The sequence below is a fragment of the Diadema antillarum genome, unplaced genomic scaffold (genome assembly GCF_040938485.1).
Source record: "Diadema antillarum isolate AM-2024a unplaced genomic scaffold, OU_Dant_1.0 scf00000009, whole genome shotgun sequence".
In the NCBI taxonomy this organism is placed as follows: domain Eukaryota; kingdom Metazoa; phylum Echinodermata; class Echinoidea; order Diadematoida; family Diadematidae; genus Diadema; species Diadema antillarum.
The window spans coordinates 1,176,219-1,203,516 of NW_027270898.1; the positions used below are offsets into that span (position 1 = coordinate 1,176,219).

At 37.8% G+C, this 27,298-nt stretch overlaps 1 long non-coding RNA gene across 1 annotated transcript; it reads right to left on the reverse strand.

Moving 5' to 3' along the window:
* Positions 1 to 20,548: 20,548 nt before the first annotated feature.
* Positions 20,549 to 23,652, reverse strand: LOC139719266 (uncharacterized). Its single transcript, XR_011710088.1, has 4 exons — positions 23,511 to 23,652; positions 22,695 to 22,807; positions 21,404 to 21,531; positions 20,549 to 20,588 (listed from the first exon to the last, which is right to left on the reverse strand). It is a non-coding gene; the product is annotated as an uncharacterized lncRNA (long non-coding RNA).
* Between the last annotated feature and the right edge of the window lie 3,646 nt (positions 23,653 to 27,298).

Genomic DNA, 27,298 nt, shown 5'->3' on the forward strand with positions numbered 1-27,298 from the left:
TTGCAGACACTGAACAGTCGTAATGTCTTATGTAATACTGTGGTATGTTATTGTCCAATCAAACATTTTGTCAACACGTTGCAGATTCCATTTAGGGTCTTGCCATCGGGCTCTCTGAATTCATCATTAGCAATTCCACATTCTACTTCGTTTCCCTCTCTTCCTCTTTCCCTCTACCCCTCTCTAACCTTCTATGCAGAGCTTGACGGCAGGCACCAAATGGCTTAATAGTTGTACATGTTACTTTTTGTGTCTTACTGATCATATCCTGGTGAAAGTTTTAATGCAACAATAGTTCATAGTATATATACCAAAGTAGGCTGTATAATAATGATGGCTCGGTCACAGTAAGTTCATATTAATGTATAGTTTGTTTGTTTTTCTTCTTCTTCTTTTTCTTCTTCTTTTTTATTACATAAAATTTGGCAACCTTACATCATCATTCTGGTCTTATCTTCTATCCGTTCTCCGTTTCTTTTTCACAAACACTGATTACTCGGGGCTTACAGCCAAACAAGCTAGCTTTCATGTAGGTCCCGTCATACTTCTCTTTGATCAACCCCATTTCGATTTCGATTTTGACCAGTTATCATTACATGTAATTACTGTGTTATCACCATGTATATTGTTTGTTTTCTGCACATTGTTCACAAGGTAAAAGAACTTGTCTGGTTTCTGTTGTAATGTTCATAAATGAGAAGTATGAAAATAAATGAATTGAATTGAATTGACTTAACAGGTTAAATTTCACAGGTATTAATGTCACAGGGAAGACAGTAAATGAACTCACAGATCTTTCTTCAAAGAGATGCAGGAGAGCACTGTCAGTTGTTGGCTCCTTACTCTTTCCTTCCTGTCTTGATGCAGGATGTTGGCAGAAGTTTTGTCAACAGCACCGAGGCTCCTTGGTCTCCTAAAATTCACATAAAATTCAAATGCTTTCAAAGCCTGCCAAACATTCTACTGTAATGGGCAACAGTCAATCTCGGAAGCACAATAATTTGAGAGAGGGAGATAGAAAGAAAGGCATTCATAAGATCATTAACATGGCAAATGGACAGTGGCGTATCCAGGGGGAGGGGGCGCAAGAGGCGCACGCCCCCTTTATTTATCGTTAAAAACAAAAGAAATAAAAAGAAAAATATGAAATGAAACCCGGAAGTGGCACCAGAAATATTAGTTTCGCCCCCCCCCCTTTACAGAATTCCTGTATCCGCCCCCTGAATGGAGAAAATTACTAATATGCACATGAACAGAATCAGTACCGTGTTCCTTGCAATTAAATCATGTGGGGTATTCTCTGTTTTCGCGCACATTTTTTTGTTTAGTGCATTTTTCCATGTACATGAACCCAGATACATATTATGTGTTTTATCCAACAAAATAAATAGAAGTTGAACAACTCAGGTCACATTCTGCAAGAGGAAAACAAGCGGATACTTGTATATAGGTAAGGGTGGGAAACTGATTTTCAGAATCCTCTTTCTCTTATTAAGTGAAAGTGGTTCAATAAGTTGTTGTTGTTGTGATGTTAGTGACTAAATCATGTCATTTTAATTTGCTATGAGGCTACACTCACCTAGATCCATGGCATAATCAGTGAGATGAGGCCCTCAGACTGGGCTACCTGCTGGGAAGGACTCTTCAGCAATGTTAGATCCCCAGCTTGAAAAGAGCCGTTTCCGGGATTGATCAATTCAAACTCCATACTGATCTGTGTAGCGGCACATCAGTAGACCTGTATGAAATCAAAGCTGAGGTGAAACATGAGAAAATATTAAATCAATCTTTATTGTACATCACTACCCTAAACATGCTAAATGAAGTGGGTTGTCAAATGGTTGCAATCAGCAATACGGATTCAGTCAGTGAGACAATTTTGGGAAAAGTGGGTGTTTTGTCTAGGAGTTTGCATTATTCCTCCTTCATTTTCAATTCCATTTATACTTTATTTTCATCAAACAAAAAGTAACACATCATAGAGAGTATTTTGTCAATTCATACTGTTGAACAAATTGAAAATACAAGTCATAAAACATAATACGAAATGAATACACAGATAATTCAATTCACACTGTTGAAAAATTTGAAAACACAAGTCATAAAATGTAATATAAAATTAATACATAGATAATTATATAATGAGAAAGCATAATGCAATAGTATAGATAAAACAATAGAGTACTGAGTACAGTGATTTTCTAAAAAAGGGCCTCCTGTAAAACGAAGATTACTGTACTTGAAAGCACAAAAAAGATTCTATAATATGTATCAATCTTTTAATAATCATATGCAATCAGAAAATGTACCGTATAAGCATCTGATAATTCACATAAATAATTGACAACTTACCCTTAGTCTAGAATATAGATTATCTAGATCTGTACCAGAGCAGTCAGAACCAAATTTGCCAAGAAATGGCCAACACCAAATCACAAGAAGCAAAAACAAAACAATACCCCCCCCCAAAAAAAAAATGAGCACACGAGCACATTGACACACACACACACACACACACACACACACACACACACATACACACAGCAGCTTCACACACAAGCAGAAGCCTATATACATACAGTACCCGGGTTCCATGCATCCACAGATACATGTAAGAGTACAGTTGAACCTCTCGTATCCGGACAAGTCGGGACCGGGGCTCATCCGGATAAGGGATTTGGCCGGATACGGGAGACTCAATGCTTTATACATTCATGTACATATACATACACATGTACTGATGTAGCCCATTGTAGTGCCACATGTAGTAATGTGTATACTGCAACCTTTTCATTGTTACACTCAGTAACAGACCCCAAAATAGAGGTTCGTGTTTGCAAGAATGAAATCATTTTCTTTTATAAATTCTTGGGATGATTTACCTAAATAATTATTAAGAAATGTATCAAGTATATGTAATTCATTATGTTTGTGTAGGAGATCTCAAGGAGTTGGGAATCCCCCTTTCCTCCTGTAATTATTATAAAAAAAAATCACGGCGAGATTGCGTCCGTATGATAGAGAGATCCGGATAAAGGGAGGCCGGATAAGAGAGGTTCAACTGTAGTTACCCTAAGGTACATGTATGTAAAATGCGCACGCGGGAGCCCGTCCTGGGCCCTATGCCTTTAGGGTCCGGTAAGGTAGTCCCCTTGCAAACTACTGAGACATAACACTCAACTGTAGGCCTAACCCTGTATTCTTGAAAGCTTCGACTATCCCAAATGGGGTCTATTTTATCCCTCTAAAAAAGCCCACAGTCTGTATGAATTACAATATTCCGGCACTGGCGGTAGAGTACATGTTACATGGGTCTATCATTGTATCAATCGTGTCCAGTACAGGATCATGAACCAGGCCCGCATAGCCGGCTGTAGGGATAATACTACGCAGACTTTATTGCGATTTAGAGTTAGAATAGAACTAGAAATATTGGTCTAGTGTAGTCCAGCTGCTCATCAGAGCTGACACAGAAATTTCTTACAGAATTATAAATACCTTTTATGGCTTAGGTTTTGTTCGTTGCTCCCATATCTTGATTGAACCGAGTCGTCCTCTCCTATCCCGGCCAGACGTGTATGATGGCGATATGTGTACGTTATTAGTGACGGACGGCACTGCACTGTTTACGTACATACTAGTAACAATACGTGTACGTAGGTAGGTCACAAGAAGTTGCTGGCGACATCGACGCCAAAATCAAAGTGAGAAACCCGTCAACCTGTGCGATATGCGCATGCTCCATTATTCACTCTCCAGACCGAGTGAAATGAGAATTCTCATCAGACAAGCGTCACAACAAACAGCTCCTTTTCAAAGAACGAAAAGAATTTCATGGTACAAGTCAGCTCGTGGAAGACCCCATGGACCCGGCATTAGCTCTAAAAAGTGTGGAATTTCACTCGTACACGTTTCGCTCGAAATCGGAAGAAAAGTTTCCCTCGGTGGTGGGAGCGAAAAGGTATACCTACCGTCTAAAAAGACTGAATTTTCAGTCTTTTTCGAGCTAATCACATTTAGGTCGAGAAAAAGAGTGAAATTTTAGCTCGCTTACATTTACAGAGTACGCGAAAGAAACCACTTAGTCAATCGACCTTTCGGAAACTAATAGTCTCGGTGGGGATGAGTTCTTAGGTCAAAGTATATGACCGTGGAGGGAAGATGGAATATACAAGAGGAGAAATATATGTGTAGTGTGTGTGTGTGTGTGTGTGTGTGTGTGTGTGCGTATGTATGTATGTAGTAGATGTGTATGTTGTGTATGGGTTGTGTGGTGTATGAAAATAGAAACTAAGTCAAGTGAGTCGTACACAGAAACAAAGAAAGACACAAGTTTGTAGTACTCAGATTTCAGGTTCGACAAAAAAAAAAATTCAAAGTTTAATCCTTCTTTTACAAAATTCCAAGATCGCCACTGTTACATACTCATTCACATGAATGAGACTAACCGCCTGGAGTAATTAAAAAGATCTTCAAGTTATTCATGCATGCCTAAACCAACTCGTAAATTCTAATACAGAATCATTTATACTTTTCGTTTGATTTGTACGTGTGCCTAAGTTCTTCAGTTTCCACTTAGTTAATGACTCGCCAAAATCCCTGAGATCTTCTGAAAGTAATACAAAGCATGTCTCTTATACTCTAGTAGAATTTGAATTTGCCAAAAGATCCCAAAACACAAGTTGAAATTTTACATGGGGACATAAGGGGGGGGGGGGGGGAGGTTGTAGCTGGTATGTTGAGGAGTGAGCAGATGCTCGATACCTGGAGTAGAACTTCAAGAGTCTCCTATACATATGGGGGAGAGAAAGAAGAAAGTTTATAGTTATACGAGTGTGTTGAGGAGTGAACAGAGAGTTTAGCTCGTTACCTGGAGTAGGACTCCGGGAGTATCTCCTCCTGATCTGAAAATTTTTCCTCATTTTATACACTAAATGCGGACGTCGCGGGAAGCACTACGCGGAAGAAGCTACGGTGAGCGCTAAGCGCTGAACTTGTACCCTCCGTAGATTTTGTGCTGGTTTGACGTTGCAAATATCTTATTATTTCGACAAATATCACTTTCCATAATGTGGGATCCGTTTACAATAATTTGTTAGTTATTTACCAAATAACCAGATACATATAATAAACCAAATTTCTCTAATATTGACCAGAATCAACAAAATATCAGTAATTTTTACACATGAAGGATCCAAATCACACACTGACGTGACTACGTCGTAACAGCGATGCGAAGCGGAAGCTCGCATGCAAACTCATATCATTTTGTAAGTTAGCTTCCGAGGAATAATAAAATTCATTTTTATCACCAAAAGCTAAATCGTGTATTAATATTTGCAACTTATTTTTCTCATAAATGATAAATTTAGGGAAATTTGGACATGATTTAAAATCAACGGCCAAAATATTAAAGATAATGAACGAGGGAATGTCTACAATCCTGAATGAACACTTACGCGGTACGCCCATCTACAGGCAGTTTTGGATCCTTCGTAAAGACAAGATATCGTAATCAAACTCCATATTCCTTCATATTTCCGTCAACGTGGGGTAAGTTACCACTCAAATATTCTCCACACATACTAAATCCTTCAATTATTAAAATATTCCTGGACGTCAGTTCATTAGAAACGGGTATTCCCTACATTCTTCAATGCCTTTAAAAAGAATGTATGAAGTTGCTAAATGCAATGTGCATTAACCGTTTCTATACTTATAACACGTATCCAAGCAAAACAAATTCAGCTAAGGATAGGTCAACTATAGGTCATGAATGCCGTAAACTTCGATGTTGGAATACCGACCAATGACTAAATTTCAGATTTCTATTCTCAAATCAGTTATGCTATGAGTTATAATTTATGCTTGTCATGACTAAAGCAACTGTAGTGACTTCTATGACAATTCATAGCCAAAGCATAAACTTCTAGCGACTTTACAATTCATCTTACATCTTGAAGCAGTGAGAGAAGGGAAGAGGTGGAGAGTGAAGAAAAGAAAGTGGACATAGCAACAGGCGGAAGGATATATTGTGAGAGAATAGGTGAAGAAATAGAATAAGGCGCTACTCCGTTACTGATGAAAGAAATACAAAAAAAAGAAGACATTTTCAAACGGGTAAAACTACTAGTAAGGGATCGTAACGAGGTTTGCTCGTTACACAGCCCTCCTCCGTCTGAAATGCGTCCTCGCATCTACAAGGTTAAAATTTATCTGAACTTTACATATATCATACTTATAAAGTAGCGAATTTCTTCGAGGAGAGAATTAACGAAAGTGTTAAATCTGGGACACTTCATTCATTTCCAAAATATAAAATACAATGATAACAATATCACCAAAGTCCCAACTTTGATCCTTAAAACACAACCAATTGATAGACATCAGCCTTTGCTTCCTGAATATGTGAATGTGGGTCCTATATACACCCATCCAAACATAAACTCCTCTCGAGTCACATCAAAGACCAGAAACTACGCACACTCCAAAACAGTCAATATATACCAAATATCCTGTATCTATATCCATAAAACCACGAGTGAAAATGTGCGTTAAATACTTACTTCAGGAAGCAACGGCTAATACCTACCAAATTAGCTATTCTATTCACCACATTCCGGTGATTATTTGGAAAACACATTTTGGTTTCCTCGAAGAAATGTTTAATAATCTTAAACATTTAAAACACCAAACATCAATTTCAGTGGCGTTGCAATAATTCACATGCACTGAAGGATAGAAGAAAACAGAGACAAAGAGGAGAAGAGAGAGAAAGGAAAGAAGGAGAGAGAAAGATACTGTAGAAACATCTACCCTTCAGAGATAGATTCATATACACATCAGATGAGAATGTAAGCATGCACTGAAGGATACAAGAAAAACAGGTAGAAGTTGAGAGAGAGAAAAGAAGGAAGTGACAAGAGTGAAAGGAAAGATAAAAGGTGAAGACAGATAGATACGGTAGAAAGATTCATGCACCCTTCAGAGATATATACATCGTATTATGAGAAAACTGGACATGCGAAGATCCACAGGCGCGGCAGGATGAGGAGAGAAGAGGGATCCGACGGGAAACACGGAGCGTTAATCCTTCGGGGTCTGGGGCTGTAGGGTTGACGGGGGTGAAGTCGACGTCAGGCTTCGAGACTGGCGAAGGTAGAGGCGGCTCCTTTGCCACTTCAGCAGGTAGACCGGCTGGCCTAGTCCATTGGAACAGCAACCGGGGTCGAGTTTGAAGTGCGCCGACTGGGATTTTTAATCGGCGAAATCAGGTTGGGGGTAGGGGAGAAGGAGGGGAGTTCCCAAGGTTGCTGGTGGGGGTGGGCCAGGCGGGTTTGGCGATGCCTGGTGAAGTCCCAGGGTGTTTGGATGGGGGAAGGGCTAGTAGAAATGGTCAGGGGGTCTTCTAGCCCTTAAAGGATAGCGTCTGGATTGTGTTTGGAAGGATGTCAAGTCGGTTCGTTCGGAAGGTAGGTTACTCACAATTTCGTCATTGTCGTCATCACTTGAATGGTTTGAAGTAAGCCCTTCAATCAAGTGGGTATCTGATGGCGTCTCTTGCCATGGGGATAGTTCTTCCCCTGTGTAGGGTTTGAGACGGTCGAAAGGTACTATCTTTGGTTTGCTTCTGGGAGTGAGTAGAATTCGGTAAGCCACGTCTTCATCACTTAGTAAGTTTGGGACTTTACACCCTTCCTACGAAAGTCGTTCCGAAGCCACACAAACTGTCCGACTTTGAAAGTTTCACCTGATGTTTGCCTGTCATAATTTTTCTTCTGTCGTGTCATGTTCTTTTTGGCATGTTTAGTCACCCGTGTATGGATGTCTTCCACGCGGTCTCTAAGTTCGGCAGCATAATCTGTGCGTAATTCTGTTGTGCTATGTTGTGCTACCAGATCCATGGGTTGGGTAACCTCAAGGCCAAACATCATCATATTCGGGGTTTCTTGGATTGTTTCGTGAACAGTGCCTCTATAGGCAGCGGTGGCAAATGGGATATAGCGATCCCAGTCTTGCTGGTGTTCAAGAGGGTCGATCATCGTGGCTAGCATTCCTAACAGTGTCCTATTGAAATTACGTTCTATCATTCCGTCTGACTTTGGATTGTACGGAGTCGTTCGTGTTTTCTTTACACGTATGAGCTTACAAACTTCTTGAAACAAATTCGACTCGAAGTTACGACCTTGAACTGTATGAATTTCCTTCGGTACACCATACCGGCAGACAAATTCCTCAACTAACTTCCGCGCAACCGTATGCGCTTGTTCATCAGGAATGGCATAGGCCTCAACAAACTTAGTGTAGCAATCTGCTACCACCAAAATATACCTATTGCCATCATAGGTCAACGGAAGGGGCCCTAAAATATCTAATGCAATCCGCTCCATCGGACTGCCAGATTGTCTCTGTTGCAACAGTGCTCTTCGTTTCTTCCCATAAGTTTTCCGCCTACTACATGCGGCACATTGTCGAATGGAAGATCTAACATCTGCTTTCATCCCGACCCAATAATAACGAAGCTGAGCGTTCTTTAGCGTTTTGGTAGACCCGAGATGTCCACCAAAAGTTCCGGAGTGAAATTCCTGTACAATGTAAAACTTTCACGGAAGAATTAACAGTCAGGGCTCTTTGGTTTAGATTAATTGTTGTTGTTCTTGTCGTTGCTGTTGAGATTCTTCTTTTTCACATTAATGAAAACGAGCAGTGCATAATACAGAATTGGATACAAACAGACAATATTAAATCAATAACATTAAGACAGAATGATCTTTCATCATGCGAAAAAAAAAATGACCCCAACCTGATTGCTGGTTTCTCCCGGAGGACGTCACGATAGAGATGTTTCACCTGTTCGTGTGACATCGGAACACGTGACCTTAGGTCACGACTCTTGATGTTGTGAAGGGCATTCAAGAGTTTCATCACGCACTGAGCCTTTCCCAACCATAGGTGGCGCTTTCTATTGTGAGCTCTCCTGTGGATGTGCAAGAACGAAGATCAGTGTTTCAGTGTGACTCAAAACCCACAAAGGTAGGCCACAATGAATTTCCTATTTTTTTTCTACTCAGTTTTAACATCTAAGCTAAAAAAAAAGGCTCCAGAAAAACTGTCAATGTCTCAATTCCGGTATTGTTTTATGCTGCCAAAATTTTGCTACAAAATCTGATAATAGCAATCAATATATGAACAATCTTTATGTCACTCTTTAAGCAGTCATAAAATAAGCACAGTCACACACAAAAACCCAAACAACTATACTGGTTTGATGTGAATCCCTCATATGAAATCTTATTAGAATGAAATCATTTTGATGTCAATATGATATCTTAACTATGGAAGATTTGCAATGGTTCTGGTAAACAGTTCAGTAAGATATCTAATTTCATATTTTGTCTTTCTCTCCACATATTGTGCATTTAATGTAATGTCCTCTTTGTTTTCATATCAAGTCTGGTGTTTCTATGTGACAGTTCTATGTATGTGCTGTATTGTCCTGCTCGTTTAAGTAACCTCCATATGCAGCAAGTATGTTTTCCCTGACAGCCTTTCGGTATCTTTCGGTAGTTTTCGGCATCTTTCGGTACATTTCGGTATCCTTCGGTACCTTTCGGTATTTTTCGCTACCTTTCGGCATCCTCGATGTCTTCTATCTTTGGCCCCGACAGGACGAAGGGCTGTTCATCGGAGACCACGCCCCAAGAGCCGGCGGGTTCAGGGTCAGGGAAGGGTGCCCCCGGCCCATCTCACTCTGACGCTTCTTCATGTCCTGTATACCACCACCAGAACAGATGAATTAGCATCTGTTGCCATGGAGATGCCTTATTGCACTTATAAGTAGAGCATAACAACGAGTTCGGTTCAATGTAAATGTCTTGATTTGTGACAAATAGCTTTGCTTTGTGGATGACATTCCAAGTTTGTAAAGTAATTGAATCCTGAGATTCGTTAAAAATAGATGTCTTTGACCAAAAAAGGAAGAAAGAAAAGTAAGAATATAAACATATTCGTGTATAACCGTTTTTATAGTTAAAGCGCTGTCATAGAACACGAAATGAATGAGGAAGAAAGTAAGAAAACGAATCATACGACAGAAGAAAATAGCTTTGCGCCTTATCTTACACTAAAATTAACCAGTAAAGCCCGATATCATTGAGTCTGGATCACTGATCTCGATAGAAAGTGTCTGGATATCTCATAGTGAAAGCCAATCACCTTTGAAGCCACCTCGCAGCCATCTTATGCGCACATCGATCATACGTTTGTGTACGGAGCTCACGACATCACGTGATCATGGTGACAGTCTCTGCTGACAGAGGTGTGCAAATCCCCATATTACAGTGTGCCTGGTAAGATTGGCGGCGCGGCGGCTTCACTTGATTGAATAGCGTGAATGGGCCGATAAAATATCCAAATACCTCCAATAAATCAGTGGTCTGGACGCTTCGTCTTGAAACACCGCACGAAACTAATCGGATGAAAGAAAGATTGATCAATTCCTACGACAGTTGTCAGTCTACGACTAACCACTTACCTTGATCCTCTTCATGCACTTCTCGAAGGTCTGCCCTCCCCGCTCGGCCCGGAGAATCGTTTCGGTCTCCGAGAGTCGCTGCAGTATGTAGGCATGACCAGCCGTGGCGTAGGCGCGTTCCCGAAGTTTCTCGTCTATTTCGGCGTCTTTAACCCGCTCTTTTGTCGGCGGCGCCTGTCACGGCAGAAAATCACAGCAGCCTTTATTATAATTTTTCTCTCAATTTAACTCCAACAGCTGGGACAATGAGTACTAAATTACAGATTCAAAGTTCTGTGGTAGTGGTGCTCAGATAAAAATAGGTGTAGGTAAAAATGTGACCACGCATCACAAAACCAACAAGAGTCACACCTCTTGATTGTACATGAGGCCAAAAAAAAAAAAAAAAAAGGTGAAACGGGTAAGCAAAGTCAATCTCGACTTTTTCATGTTTTCTGAAAGAGCTATTCTTATTCTACATTATCCCTAAGTTTGGGATCATAAAGAGAATGGGACAGGATATTTTCAGCAGTTTTTCTACAACTTTTCTGTGGGTAAATTAGTGTGATCAGGTATGTCCTAGAGACAATTTTCCCTTCTTAAAAACCCTTCACACATTCTTCCCTTTCAACTCTTGATAACTTTTAAAAGGATAAAGCTACTGCTTTGAAAGTTGGTATTAGTCACGAAAAAATGTGCTAATAAAGCATGAGGAATCTCACTTTAATTGGATAATCCCTTCACTCTTGCTGCTGCGGAGATTTACAGCCTATTTTTTTTTTGTCCCATTCATTGCACAGCTAGCACGGCTTGGTAAGATTAAGCGCTTGAATAGACCCTATATCTGAGAGCCTCTTTTCTTAGTAAACACTCTTCCAGATTATGTGTTTCCTTTCTTATGTTTAGATAAGTTAGGCGAGTCCATTTGAATTGAGTCATTGAGAGTTATGATTTTAAAGCTTATATAGAGTCTGGTCTCTCAGAATCTGCCCCTAACAAACAACCCATGTCGGCTACTTTTTGTTGGTTTTCTGATGCAGGGTCACAAATAATGATAGCAATGCTCTCGTTTCTGTTGTCACATGCGAGACCAATAATTGCAGTAAAATTGTTAACCACAATGAGAGCGAAAACCAAAATATGCCAGAAGGCCACTCCACCGATCTAAAACGTTGCCGCTGCCATCATACCAATTATGCATGATAGATCTGTCGAAAGCAAAATAATCGTACATATGAGAAACTCAGACAAGAGTATAATAATGACGATATTTTCAGCACATTTCCCCGGATTAATGTTTGACGCGTTGTGGCGGTGCTGCCTCGACCTGACTTCTCACCTCCACAAAGGGAATATGCCGCAGACAACTAACAAAAATTCTGAGGTTGTGACATTTTGATGTACATGAAAGTAGCTTTAACATTTAATGATATACAAAGATATCAGAGTGTTGTCAACATTTTTAATTCGTTTTTCAAAATGGTATTTTTCAAGGAAGGATGGCACATTTCAACTGCATTTACTTCTGTACTTGGTCAGTTTAAAGTTAAGCAGATCTTTAATCGAATCCTATCAGACTTTTTATATTTGATTTTTTCCAATGTTACGCTGTGGTTTTCTCCACAGAAAGACGAGGTATATGCCAGTGTCTTTGCATTCGTAATCGACTTACCTCGGCGATAGTTTTGGCAGGCTTAACGTCATGGTATATTTGCATTCTTTTTTACTTTAACGCTTTACTTCACCGGAGAAAAAAATACGAGAATATCGTCAAAGTAAGCCTGAAAAACAAATAACCGTTTACAGAGATGATGTAAAACTTAGTTTGAAGCTTTTTTTCTTTTTATTTCGAAGTGGAGCAAACCTTAAACATTATGTTTCACGCTGTTGTTCAATTTGACAAAAGCATGCTAGGATTTCATTCAAACAATGTCAAAGGTGTCCTAAGTTAGTATCATTTAGTATGAACAAAGACTAATTTATCAGGATGACATGATATGATGTGCGTGGGTTTTATTCATTTCCTAACAATGTTTGTGGCCTTTGGCGAACGACAAAGGGTTAAAAATAACCAACCAGTAAACAAGAAGGGGTGTTTAACAGAGCATGTACTTCAAAAGAGTGACGATGGAGCTTATATCGCAAATGACTTGTTATTTCCTTACACTGAGAACGTTTACCTATGTCCTCTGTAGAGCATCTTTACACAGAGGCCAAGTAAACCTAAAATGAAAGATTCGAAGAGGTCGTGACGTATTAAGTTCAGCTAGTCTCCATACGATAGGGCTTCGAACCGGGGACCTCATCATTGTTTGTTCGGCAAACGACGTGCCACCTGAGCCAACAAGCCGCCTCAAAGTCGAAGTCAAATCCATAGAAGCCTGGCTCCATGAACTAACCTTCTTCGGCAAACAGTCGGAGAGTGAGTCGAGGAGCAGCCGCTGACTGTTCAGCTCCACGTCGCCGATTGGATGGTAAAGCTTGTGACAAGGCGTGTAAAAACCCCAGGTGAGGTTGTGGTGACGCTGCAGGTTGTGCTCCCGCCACACCCCACAACCGCGTTCCTCGATACGCATAGTGTCGGTTCGGCAGCGAATTCGCTCGGCACGGTAAGACGGTACTGCGAAGAAAAATAACAGGATACCGAAAGAGGTGGGTGCAATGCCCAGGGAACACCCAAACATTTTTATTCATTTCAATGTGATTTCATTTGTGTGTTGTTGTTTTTCTGAGTGCATGCATTTTCCATACGTTTTTACACTGCAATGCATGTTTGGTTTGAAGCGTGCGTTTTTTTATTTCAGTGACCCTTTCGTGCAAGTTAGGCGTCTAATTGTCAGTTAATCTTGACGCCTTCTCAATAGAAACGTTACCATTATCGAGTCTTCTTCGTATAATCCTATAGTCAACTTCGATGACACTTTTATAGGTTGTCTCGATGCTCGTTAGATGTGAAAACACGAAGCGAATTTTTAAGAATATCATGAATATAGGTGACAATATGCTGAGGCCCTGTAGCACGAACGATCGGCGTTCTCTAAAACGCACGGGAAGACCATCGATATCACTGGGGAGCCAGTTCGAATCATGTATTCCCGGATCTACAGGTCATTTCTCCGGCTTTCACAGCAAGGCGTCTATAGGAATTGAATTTTCTCGTTAAATTAGATTAAGAGTCAAGTCAAATGCAAGGCACGGTAAAAGTTTCCTCAAAACCAGACGTAATAGTGACAAACTTTATGGAATTTTGTGGTTTTATAATGCCTTCATGAACTATAGATTGGATTAGTAAAATGCACATAAGCAAATTATAGCAACCCAACTAGATCATATAAAGAGCTAAACTATAACTCGTTTCATTTGTCAGTGATAACCATCAGCTATAATCTCATCCTCGTTAAAAAGCTATTGTTGTTTTGATAAGCTCTACTTAACTCGATATGACAGGGTAATGTCGAACCGATGCCACATGATGTTTGACGATTTTATAGAAATCCGAGGAAGCTGATATCGAAGTTTTTGATTTGTTGACAGCAATCGCTGCTTTGATTCTTACATTTCCCATAGTGATATGAACAATTATAACACCAAGAAGTTTGTGTATTGATAGCATTCTGCACTTCCAAACACTGCAAAAAGTCCGGTGTTAAATAATGAACACCGAGCTGGTGTAAAATTTTCGGTGCTCATTTCTGGTGTTAAATTAACACCTCCGGGTGTCATTTCCAAATTTTAAACTGTTTTTTGAAGAGTCTCTTAGTAACTGCACTTCTTGTTGATTTTTAATTTAAACAAGACGATCAAGAATTTTACATTAAAATACTAGATTTTTGAAAAAAATGTGAAAATAAATTCACACCACAGTAACACCAGCTGGTGTGGTCTCTTATTGAAGCTGGACGGGTGCTAAACCATTGATATTAACACCAACAAATATCAAATCAACACCATGTGGTGTCATTTTTGAATTAACACCAGTACAGTGTCAAAATAACACCAGGTACAGTGTCAAATTAACACCACGAAGTGTCAGGTGTACACTTTTCAACACCATCACAGTGCATTTTCAACACCTGTGGGTGTGGTCCTTTATTGAAGTTTGATCGGTGTTAGATTTAACACCCGTGGTGTTAAATCTAACACCGATGTTTTTACAGTGAAGATAGCAAATTCCGATTATATGCTGCTAAAGTTAAGGTAGGACATGAATGAAAATAAAACGATGAAAGGAGAGAAAAGGAAATAAAGAGAAGAACGTTACCTTTCGGAGTTTTGAAGTGTTCTCGAACAAACTTAGTCATCTCCATGCTTTGCGTGTTGTGGTAATCTTCCTCCGACATCATGACAGTGTAGCCGCCGTGAGCGTTGGCCTGGTAAGCAGGGAGCGGCCCTGTCCCGTGGGCAGCGGCAGTTACAGGCGCCATTTTTTCTTCTCTCTTCCTCTATCTATAGTCTTTTATCTTTCCCAATCTATGTTAGGATAATACCAAGAAATATCAAGGATGGTATAGGAGGAGGTTAGATGTCTCATTCGCTTTCGATCTCACTTGATATTGCTACCCTCACCCTATAACCATCCATATATTCGATTTCGTGAGTTATTATGCCAAAGTTTGTGGACTAGCTTTATTCTTGCTTGTTTGCATGGTTTTATGTAACGATTTATCTATAAAATTATTGTATAAAAATGGGTAGAAATAAAAACCAGAGTCTATACAATTCAGTAACGACGTAGTGTTACGTGCACTAAGATTCAATACCGGAAAATACTATCACATTATGAGGCCAGGTTTGAGACGATCTTTACCGTCTATGACGGCCGTGTTGAATCCCGCCAATTATTCACTCAACAGCATATCATGAGTATAGTATTCAGATTCAGAAAATGTAGTGCCATCCATAACAATATTAATCATTACTGATTTTGCGTGATCACAAAGGTCACTGGTCATTATAAAACTTATTTAAGGTGTTTTTTATCTTTGTATTTAATTATAATTTGAAAGGAGTAGGACTCGATGCACTACTGGCGGAATGGAAAACTGAAAGTTTGTTATCAAAGAAGTGTAGCCTGATGTTCTTATTCATTTTCCTTTCGAGGAGTCGCCCAAAATTTATAGTCCTGTTGGGCAGCATTATAGACGCGTCTTGATGAAAAAACATTGACTACATGTACACGTGTGTTCGAGCAACCGCAAAATGAAGAAAGCATGACGTGAAACATATATGGCATTACAGTGCACTCCCATTATAATTAACACGCTTATAACAAGTTTCGCATACAACGAAGTAAATTTCAGGGTCCAAAATTATCAACTGGATATGTTTATACACTTCATTTGTCCGGATATAACGACATTTCGATACAGTTGACTCCCGTTATCATGAAGTCCTCGGGATCGGCAGTTTTATTTCGTGTATCGAAATTTTGTTATAACCAAACAAAATAAAAAACAAAAATAATTATATGATGGATAAAGGTGGAGCTTGAACTTTTATTTCATTAAAAGCGAAATTTCGTTAAAATCGTTTCGTTAAAACGGGAGTGCACTGCAAGAAAGCTGCCGGTCCCGAGGACTTCGTTATAACTGGGGTTGCCTGTATAAACTTTTCACTACACCGATCTCAAACGAATCTTAGCGGAGGGTGTTTTCATATTTGTCCCTTTTGATTTTTACTTATTTTTCTGTGCCTCCCTGAGCCTATACCACTATATTTTGTTTCTTTATTTGTTTTTTTTTCATTCAGGTTGTAGAGTTATCAAATATTCATCATGATGCGGAGAAGCTGTAACTATTGTAGAACGTTTTGTATGATTAAAACCCACAGTTTTCCGATCTATACTCCATGACACAGGCATTTAGTTGCATATTATAGAATAACGCAATGGCAAACTCGAATTCAAACATTAAAGCAAGGACAACACAAATTAAGTTGCGTTTTCTTGAAACGCTGGCAATTGTTTTGGTTTTTGTTTTGATATATGCTATTGAATGACAAACATTTTCCCTATTCCAGCACACAATATAAGAGAACGTACTTGAAACTAGTCGAATAGCTCTTTAGGTACCATTTCTGTAAATATGTACGAAGTTTTTTTTTCTTTTTTTTCATTTTTTTTTAGACACCAGGGGTCCGTTTCATGAAAGTCTTAGGAGAGACTTTCTCTCTCCTAAGTCCTACTTAGGAGAGACTTTGCTAAAAACCGTTTCATGAAAAAGCTATCGCATAAAGCTATCACATAAACTCAGACTTAGGAGATACTTTTTCTAGAAACCATTTCATGAACAAAGCTAGCACATAAAGTCTCTCCTAACTTGGCAAAGCTATCACATAAATCTAGGAGTGGTCAGGAGCACTCCTAAGTTTATGTGATAGCTTTTTGAGAGAGCCATTGTATCAAAATTTTGTCTCATTTATGGAGTAATTGACCCTAAATTTGGCATGTGTGACCACTGTCAAAGGTAGATGTGCAAGATATCTTTTTCATTAATATCGCATAATACGTTGTCATGGCAACGGCAAATTTTCACAAAAATAATACAAATTGTTGTGGATTGAACTACTGCCCTCAGTTTTAAAGCAATGCAGTTGAAATTCAGCATAGAATTAGATAAATGTAATGTGTAGTTGTGCAAAACACTTTTTTCATGTGTGGTGTGAAAAAAAAAATCTGTTGCCATGGCAACAAGTTTTTCTATATACCAATCACACAAAGAAATATGTGAATTGACCTAACTTCCTTAGTTTCTTTTGACATTTGACCAAAAATTTGGCACGTGACCATTACAGTATGTACATGTGCAAAACTAATCTTTGGTTGTTGTTGAACAATGCGTTGCCATGGTAACAACATTTTTTTCACTTAAAAGCATACAAAAATTGTGAATGCGCTAAATTTGTTACTTTTTGTGCATATGACTTGAAATTTGGCACACATATGACCAGCATAGTGCGTAGATGTGGAAACTTCATCTTTCGCCATTGTTGAACAATGCGTTGCCATGGTAACAGCAGACTTTGAATGAAAATCGTACAAAAATATTGTCGATTCTGCTATCTCTCAGCTTTTTAGTATTTTGCTTGAAATTTGGTACATGTGACCACCATGATATGAAGTTGTGTAAACTTCATCTTTCACAGATATAGAACATTGTGTTGCCATGGTAACAGCATTTTCAATGAATATAATAAAAAAGGTGTAGATTCAGTTTACTCCTTCAGTATTTGAGCATTCTACTTGAAATCTGGCACATAAGACTGCTTAAGTACATAGACTGATGTGCAAGTTTCTTCTTTGTTCTTTTTCACACGTGTTGCCATGGTAACAGGTTATTTTGAATGAAAATCATTCAAAAATATTTTGGATTCAGCTAACTTCCTAAGCTTTTGAGCATTTGACTAGAAATTTGAAACGTGTGAAATTTATACTATGTACTTGTGTGTATTCATCTTTCGTTACTACTGTACTGAACAGTGTGTTGCCATGGTAACATCATTTGTGAAAAATCATAGGACTTTCCAGTTTATTCATCTAATTCACTCAGTTTTTGAGCACTTGACTTGCGATACATACTGTATAGACACACGTGACAAACAGATTTTTTGAATTAACCAAACACAACTTTATTCAATGTTGAACAACGCATTGCCATGGTACAGCTTTTTTTTTTTTAAATAAAACCATATAAAGTTAGCGCTGGTTGAACAAACTCCCTCAGTTGTAGGTGGGGGTAAAAATCACAATGATAGTTCTAATTTCTGCAGGTATTCTTTGTTTCGTACTTGGATTTGATTTCACTTATCAATTGCCACAATGGGAACACATTTCATTGAAAGAGGCAGGAGGACATATGCCGACAATGATTAAATTATTTAATTCATTCACTGCTATCAATTTCATACTCATTAATATCAATTCCTCACAATTTAACTACATGTCATGTGAGTGATTATGTAACTGCAAAAACTATTGGAACAGCTGTTGCTGTCAACATTTCATACATTTTATTCTCGTTGCCTGTTTCATTAGAAAATCTGATCTTAAAAACATTATTTCATTAGAAAATCTGATCTTAAAAAACATTATTTCATTATTCAATGTCACCATAATCACAGCACAATTATTACAACCACATTCGTGATACTGGTAAGAGTCATTGTGAAAATATTATCACTCACAGTATTTTCTAGTATTACATTCTACTTCATTTCTACATTATAAGCTATGCCTAATTCTACCTTTCTAATCAATTGCCTGCATAGACATAATTTCTAACTGGGTTACATAAATATTGCCGTCACACGCCTGGAAATAATAGCAAAAACAATGCACTGCAACGTTCACTGATGTATTTATGTTTGCATCGCTTATACATCAACAGATCTTTCATAATCATTTGAAATGTTTTCATGGTTTATTAATCAAAATATGAAAACAGCTGAACTTCACACAATGCTATCATTGCAAATATTTTGTACGCATATGATAATGTGTTGCAATCCACCTTCTTTGCACTCTAAGGTTCCCTATATCAGAATATTACTTATGATATTAATACTAATAATAATGACCTTGTCTACTGCACAACAGCTTTTAATCATCAAAGATCAGAAATCAGAATTTGCATTAAAATGCTTTCTTACACTTTACTTATATAAATCTTTTTTTTTTCAGAGTGCTTCAATTCACCCATTAGCTTTTCATTGAATTGTTTGCACACTTAATTTTTCTGTTCTGTTTTGTATTGTAATTTTTTTGCTTTTTCTTTTGAAGGGGGATTTCTCTCATTTCTGGTTTGGTTAATACATGTACCTGGCAAAGCACTTATGCCACGTGGACTATGTGGACTCGTCTATGACAAAACTCAGTGAAGTTCAGCAGTCAGACCGCAATAGTCTGATTGTAGCTTCATATCTAACACTGCAATTGTGACTCTGTATCACAAAATCAACAGAAAGTCACCAAACATGGATTTCTGGTTAAAGGGCTGGTAAAGTTTTGGTTGAGACCTGGTTTCAGATTTTTAACATTTCTTCTTTTTTTTGGGGGGGGTGATATAATAAGAAACCTCTTATGAAATATGAAAGACCATTAATTCAAAGAAGAATTCAATGTTTATTTAACAAAAATCAGTTTTGAAATGATTGAGATATCCAAAAGCAGAGTAAAACAAAGCGATTCTAGTAAAAGGTTGGTTCCATTTTTTATTAGAATCCTTTATTTTGGATATCTCAGCCATTTGAAAACCAATTTTCGTCAAATAAACATTGAACTCTTCTTTGAATTAATGCTCTGTAGCACTTCAATAGTGGTTTCTTAGTATCCTGCAGAAAAAAAAGGCCAATCCTGTTTCTGAAAGAGCACACTCTAAGTTTTAAAATGATGTACAACTGAATTCAGATGGACTCTCCTAACCTATTTGAATATTAGAAAGAAAGCACACACTCTGCAAAAGCATAGCTAGCAAATAGGTTCTGAAGTATGCGGTCTATCTTGATCTCTTAATCTTACCTAGCTATGTTCGGTGCAATGAATGGGACAAAAACTAGGATACAAAACTCTAGAGCAACAATAATGAAGGGATTATCAGATTAAGTTGAAATTGAGCATGCCAATTATGTGAACACAAAATAGAAAAGCAGACAGAAAACAGTCCAGATGTTGTTAGGTTCTGTAATATTACTCATGTCATTTGCAGCAAGTGCATGAAATTTGAAAATTTATCATGTGTGTAGGTATAGCAACAATAGACCTATTCTTATTTTCAAATGATGTCCTGAAAGACATAATATTCACACTCCATTTTAGGAATTTTTGTTGTGCTAGAAGCTTTTGTCATAAGGATCTATTACAAAATCACCATGAAATTCGCATTCATGACTTTCATCACAGTGCTGCAGGTACACATCAGATCCTCACATCTAATGCAGCCACCCTCCCCCCCCCAAAAAAAAAATTGTATATATTGTATATCATTAAATTTTGAAGGATTGAATCCACAGCGGTCAAAACCAACATATGTTATATTCAACCTGTCTGCATCACCTTTGGCAAGCTCCATGCCTTGAGAATCTATATGAAAGAAAAAAGAAAGAAAGGACAAAAGAAATAGAATATGGAAAAAATAAACAATACTGATTACATACTGACATTTTGCGACATGCAAATCACATCCCCTCTCCCTGACATTATACAGAGTGGTAACATGTGGGTGTACAGTTGAATGAATACACACACGACTACCACACATATCATTACACAGAGCTGCTTGTCAGCAATTTCATATACAATACATGTATATTAGCGACAGTTTAACAGCATCAAGGGCAAAAAAAAAAAAAAAAAAATTGTCTGGGTTGTCATACACAAGAATTAGTGTATCAGATTCTTCCTGATAACAAAAAAGGTGTGACACAGACTCAAAATGAAAATGTGCCTGTGACTTAAATCACTCATCTGACATAATGTTATTCATTCATGTCAGTTAAGACTTATTTGACTTTTTTAGAAAGGATTGCAAATCATATCAGGCAAGCTGGGAGTTCAAAAATAAACAGAAAGATGAATTAATGGGTTATGCAACAAGTCAGCTGCATTGCCATGTCAGTGCATTAATCAACTATTGTGGCTGATATAGACATAAACATTGAATCAACTCCCAACTGGGGTATATAAATGCACTAATTTCTTAATTTCTCGTGTGGAACAGTTCACATACAGAGGTGACATTGTTTGTCCACCAAGTCTACAATAATTGCTAAAATAAGAAAGACCAAATTACCTGTAACTGATATGTCATCAACAGAGGTTGCCTTTTTTCAACTGTTATTCAAGTTGTTTATTTTGTAAAATCTTTATACTTTCAGGTTTAATTTGAGAAAGCATACCTGTGTTCTGTCATAGATAAGATGCTGCTATACAGTTCGTAGTCCAATTGCAGTCTGACTCTGACCTGGGTGAAGTTAAGCTGCAGCTGTCTGTCCCAAGGCTTGGTGAGGTTCAGCTCTCTTCAGGCCTTTGGGTTTGCAAATATAAGAACAGTTAAATGCCATACAAACAGAAACATCGGATGCACAAATGGGATATTTGTAAAATATTTAAGATGAGTGTACATCTTTATTAAAACAAGCAATAACAACAAAATGTTCATTAATTATTATCAATTTTGTCAGATATATTATGTGAACAACAAGTTATAATTGCCAGTTTTCAAAGTTTGAATCACTATGTAATGAGCCCCTGTTAGGAAATTGTAAGAATTTTTGGTAATAAATGAGAGGGGAAATTAATAACAAGCATTCACTTTATTCAGTTGGCAGCAGAATTATTCAACCCCATTGCATTATGGACACTATTGCAAATGAAATAACATTACAATTACTAAATCATATACAAGTGGTGAACAGATAGTTTATGACAAATGATTACCTGATCAATAGTCTTTGATCTGCATAAAGTTAGAAACTTTGATCATTCATGCATGAAGAGATAAGGTCCTGTGAGCACATTGTGGTCATTTCAGACCTTTCTGTGATCACTGAAGTGTGACGTGTTATGGTCTGATGATAACAATTAATTTCTTTTGTTTTTATGGATTTTTTGTAGTATCTTGCCATTCTATACACAACTCTTAGCATTTCAATGGGTTATATTCATTTTGACATGACTTAAACTTTGAATTATTGATATCATGGCTAAACCTCTGTACAAACTCTATGGTGGCAACTTTCACTAGAAATTAGTTCATTTAGATATTTTTGTGCAATGAAAACTGCCAACTGAAATATTAAGAATCCTACATCAAATTCCATCATATTGTGTCACCTATCAAAACATTGAGTGAACAAACCATATTCAACGAAGTATTTCAGTGATCACTGAAAGGACTAAAAATGACCATAAATGTGATCACTGGACCATATCTCTTTATCCATGAATGATTAAAGTTTGTAACTATATGCAAATCAAAGGCTATTGATCTGTTATTTACTTGTAGCAAACTATCTGATCATCACTTGTATGATTTAGAAATAATCTCAGTTATAATGTAATTCATTATGCCAAAGCGTCCAAAATGCAAGAGAGGGGTTGAATAATTTTGCAGCCAACTGTAGATGATCAAGATAACATATGATTTCTCAACTTGCTTCAATAGCTAAAAATAATTATTTAACATACCAAATGAAGATGGTGGAATATCCATGACACTGTCACTTGACTTTTCCATTTGCATCTTGCCCCCAGTCCTTAACTCTGAACTGGATGAAGTTCACCTGTTGTCTGGTCCTTGGCTGTTTGGAGTTTATTCAATATACAAGAACAGTTAATATCTTACAAACAAGAGTGCAGGACATGGGACATTAGAAAGTATGTTAGAGATGGGTGCTTAGCCGTTGCTATAACAGGCTATAGCAATCAAATTGTAAAGCCTACCATTGATTTTGAAAGACTGAATTCACTAGTATCTACTGATAAGCTGTAAAGAGGACTTTTCACAGTTTAAAATGATAAGCTATGTCGAATATTCTTGTTTCAGACATTGCAAGAGCATGAGGTTGTTTTGATACTAGAAAAGGGAGAGGGTAATATTAAACAATCATAGTAGGACCTACATTATTAAGATAATGTGACTGCTAAAGTTTGTTCCAGGAGCTTGATACATGTAGACATGCAGGTACCCCTCCCCCTTTCCATGAATTATCTCTTTTCAATTGGATCAGTATGTCATATTCTACAGATAGTGAAATAAATAAAAAACGCACAGAACAGTTGTTTCTAGAAGGGTCACTATTCATTGGATAAGAATGTGTGTTTTCAATTACCAGGTTGGACAGTACAGCAAACATCGTTTCAATATTTCCTGTCTAACACTATTCAACCAAAAATCCAGAGACAATTTGATGTCCAAATGAAAATAATGTTGCAATTGTAGTATTTGAAAATATATCATTCAGATATGTTGTCTGCTAAAATAGTATTAGCTAAAATACTTGCATTCTGTTGAAGGTGACCATGCCGGTAGCTAAGTCTCAACGAAGTTCAGTAGCAGTATAGCTGTGGAGAAGATGGAAGTTCAGCAGCTTGGTTCTGTGTTCAGTGAAGTTCAGCAACTGACTCTGGGCTTTGTGAGATGCAGTAGTCTGATTGTAGCAGTCTGACTGATGTGCCATATCTAACACTATAATTGAAAATGTGAATACAAAATAGAAAGTGTGTTTTCAAACTGTTGTTTGATTATACAAGATTTTACACACAATATCTTGAATATGCATGAAATTTGAAATCAGTTCACATGTTTTTGCAGTTTAAATATGTAAAGGACCTGATATTATTATTTTTTTTTTTTGGGGGGGGGATGATTAAAAGACACACTTCTAGTATTTGAGTTGTCTCAATTCAACATGTGCAAGCCTATAGTTTGGGGTATTATGACTTGAGGTTCTAGATCTTGTCAATAGGCATCCATGTGGCAAGGTCTACATCTACCTAAGATTTGGTAGGACCAGCTGTACTGTGGTTTCACATTTAGGGTTGGTCGCAGTTACAGCCTGAGATGCAACCACAGTCTGACTCTGATCATCAACTGTTGTCATGTCATCATGAATTAAATTACTAAAAGAAGTTGTGTAAGTGGTACTTGCATCGGAGTATGGACCTATAGAATCTACTAATTGCCTTGATAGATAACACTATTTAGAAGACCCATTAACTTCCTTACTGATGAGTGATAGGCCTACTTATGTTAGTGATAATGTGTTTAATTAGATCTAGGAATACCAAGGCTAAGGGTCTAGTCTGGTTATACTTTTGGTACCGGTATACACTGGTTAAGTAGTATCTAGGTCGGTAGGTGCTACTCGGGATCACTATACCTCCGGATTCTAGATCTATAGACATCTGATAGTATAGCAGTAGAATTCTAGAGGTTCCATGCCAATGAATTTAGGTAAACATCATTCTCTATCTTATTGTGACATATTCATTGCGATTACAGTGCTGTATGCACTTAGAATTGTTGAAGATAGCTTTCAAGTCTGAACCAAGATCTGATCTAACCATGGTTTCCAATTTATATTCTTTGTAGACCTGGATCTTTCCTGTCGATTTGACACAAAACGGAAAATTTGTATCACTTCTGAATACTATCCACACAGGCAAAACAGCTAGTGACATTGTAACTATTTAATGTTATTTGTTAGACACGTCTTCAAAAATATAATAACAATAAAAATTAAAAATAAATGCAAACCAATTCTTATGAAATTTCCTGTTTCTTCTTCGATCCCCTACACTATTCAGGCCTTAAGTTACCTGCAATTCAGCCATACATGAACAAATTGGGCAATTGCTCTCATGAAATATCTGCACGCTAAATATATCATAAAAATCAACCCACAAACATTTCACTATTACTAATTTACCATGCTAATTACTAACGTTTTACCTATTTAGCTCCATAAACTCAGCTGGCTATTTAGTCTTTCAAACAAACGGCGATGTGCCTACGTGGGACTATTGTGATAACGCTACTACCGGTAAGACTAGATCTACATCTAGCTAGCCCTTGGAGAATTGTAGAAGATTCGAACAAAAATATATCCACATAATATAACACTATGAATCCTCATGCATTACTTTTCAATTGCAGACAGCTTTAAACATACTCACTAATTGAAATATGTACTAGTAGCGGTGTTATGGCAACTTGGGATCTTGCCTCCGTCGTAGATTTGTTGCCTCTGCGCTGTATAGTGTGTATACCCTGTGTGTATACGTGCTATGTCTATGTAGCGAGTGCTCACCGTATGTAACACAATAGGGAGATGATATGCTAATGATATGTTAATTAGTATTACCCTCGAACATGATGATTGAAATAATTAAAGTCTCTCCTAGCCTAGGAGAGACTTCGTGAAATGGTTTTCACTTCTCCGTGAAAGTCTCTCCTATCACTAGCTTAGGAGCGGCTTGGCCATTCTAAGATTTATGTGATAGCTTTTATGTGATAGCTTCATGAAACGGACCCCAGAATACAAAATTAATACCCACATCGGGACAACCTTAGCCCCGAAAAAAAATATATGTACAAGTGTATATCGAAGGTGACGAAATTACATACAAGATACCTGAATGCTCCAAATGAACTACTTGCGTCGATTAGCACATTGTTCATGCCGAGTTCTGAAATTCGTCTATTAAACAGAACAAAAGAAGAGGAAAAAGACCACCTGCATCTCAGTGCCCATCACGACTACAATTTATACTGCATAGCGCATACATACAGAATTCTACTCTGCGTGCTTCACTCATGGTCCTCCTTGTCAACGCAGCGCGTAAAGCTTTGAAACGCACAATGACGTCACCATGTCATTGTCACAAAGGTTGGGGTTCCATTTTGTGCATGAGCAAAAAAAGATAATTTGTACCAAAAGAGCATGCTGTTTTGTATATTCTCTGAGAGAAGCATCTGTGATGTAATGATTTTCCAGTAGCCCTTCTAAATGCTGTTTACCTGCACATCCACATGACAGCAAAAGTGGTACTTGGCGATATCAATAGAAAATCAAAGTTAATACAATTTAATGCAAAATTATGAAATTGATGCTTTCCTAACTGCTAAGATTGAGTATCCATTCTGGTTACCTGGTCTACCCAAGTTTATTCTTTGTTTAAAAATGATTGATGAATTCCATATAAAATGCAACGGGGAAGCTTAATACGTATGCATTATCTCGCTTTCAAAAAAAGTGAAGGGTCTTGTACCAACTGAGAAAACAGAAAGGTCATCTGTACCAGAGTTCACATGAGCTAACCTCGAACTGGCTTATCATGGGTAGGAATCAATGATTCCAGACACTGCCCGATGAGTTAGAATTAGATTTAGGCGACAACTTGCATGAAAGCTTCATGATGTAATTTCTAGACAATTGTTTTGCCATGCCGCGCACCACTGCAATTATGCATCTTAATTCATGCCTTATATTTTTCCAGAGACATGTTAATGGTTTGAAGTTGTAACCGTATAATTCTATCAACTGTCTACCCACTTTACATCTGTCCATTTTTTACCTTGTAATTATTCTCTTCCTTTTCATTTCAGTATTTTTGTATAAAAAATTACTTGTTATCGTGATATAATGTAATCCAATAAAACATGTCGTTTATCAGAAAATACGCAAATACAGTGTATTAACTGTGAATGATTGAATGTTTATCTTCGTTATAAGAGTTGCGGGCATTCTTTTTTTTGTGTGTGTTCTCTTCCAGATGTAAACCATTCTGAGGGAAATTGATCCACACAAAATGGTGGGAAGAGACTCTGATATGTTGAAAAAAAACATCGGATCACAAAAATCGAGCGGACCTACCTTGAATTCTTTGAGAGTGGGAATACGTCCGTAGAATAAACAAAGGGCTTCAAGCTCCTTTGGAAGCTAGAAGCTTACGAATGAAATACACGTGTGGCTCGCGGATCTATGCAGTGGACGGGTACATGGGTGTGTGTCCTATACAGCGACGTATATTATCATCACGTGGTATGGACGCTATGAAGGACAAAGAATAATGGCGGAGACAAAATCTACGGACAGATGGAAATACGTGGTGCTGGTGGCCAAATTTTCCATGCATTGCGTCACTCATGGTCTATTCAAGGCCTTTGGCGTGCTGGTTCCTCACCTGGTTCATAAACTGGACACAGACTATGGCACTTTGGGATTCACATTCTCCATGGAGTTAACCGTCTTGTTCATGGGCTGTAAGTACATTAGTTCTGCAAAAAT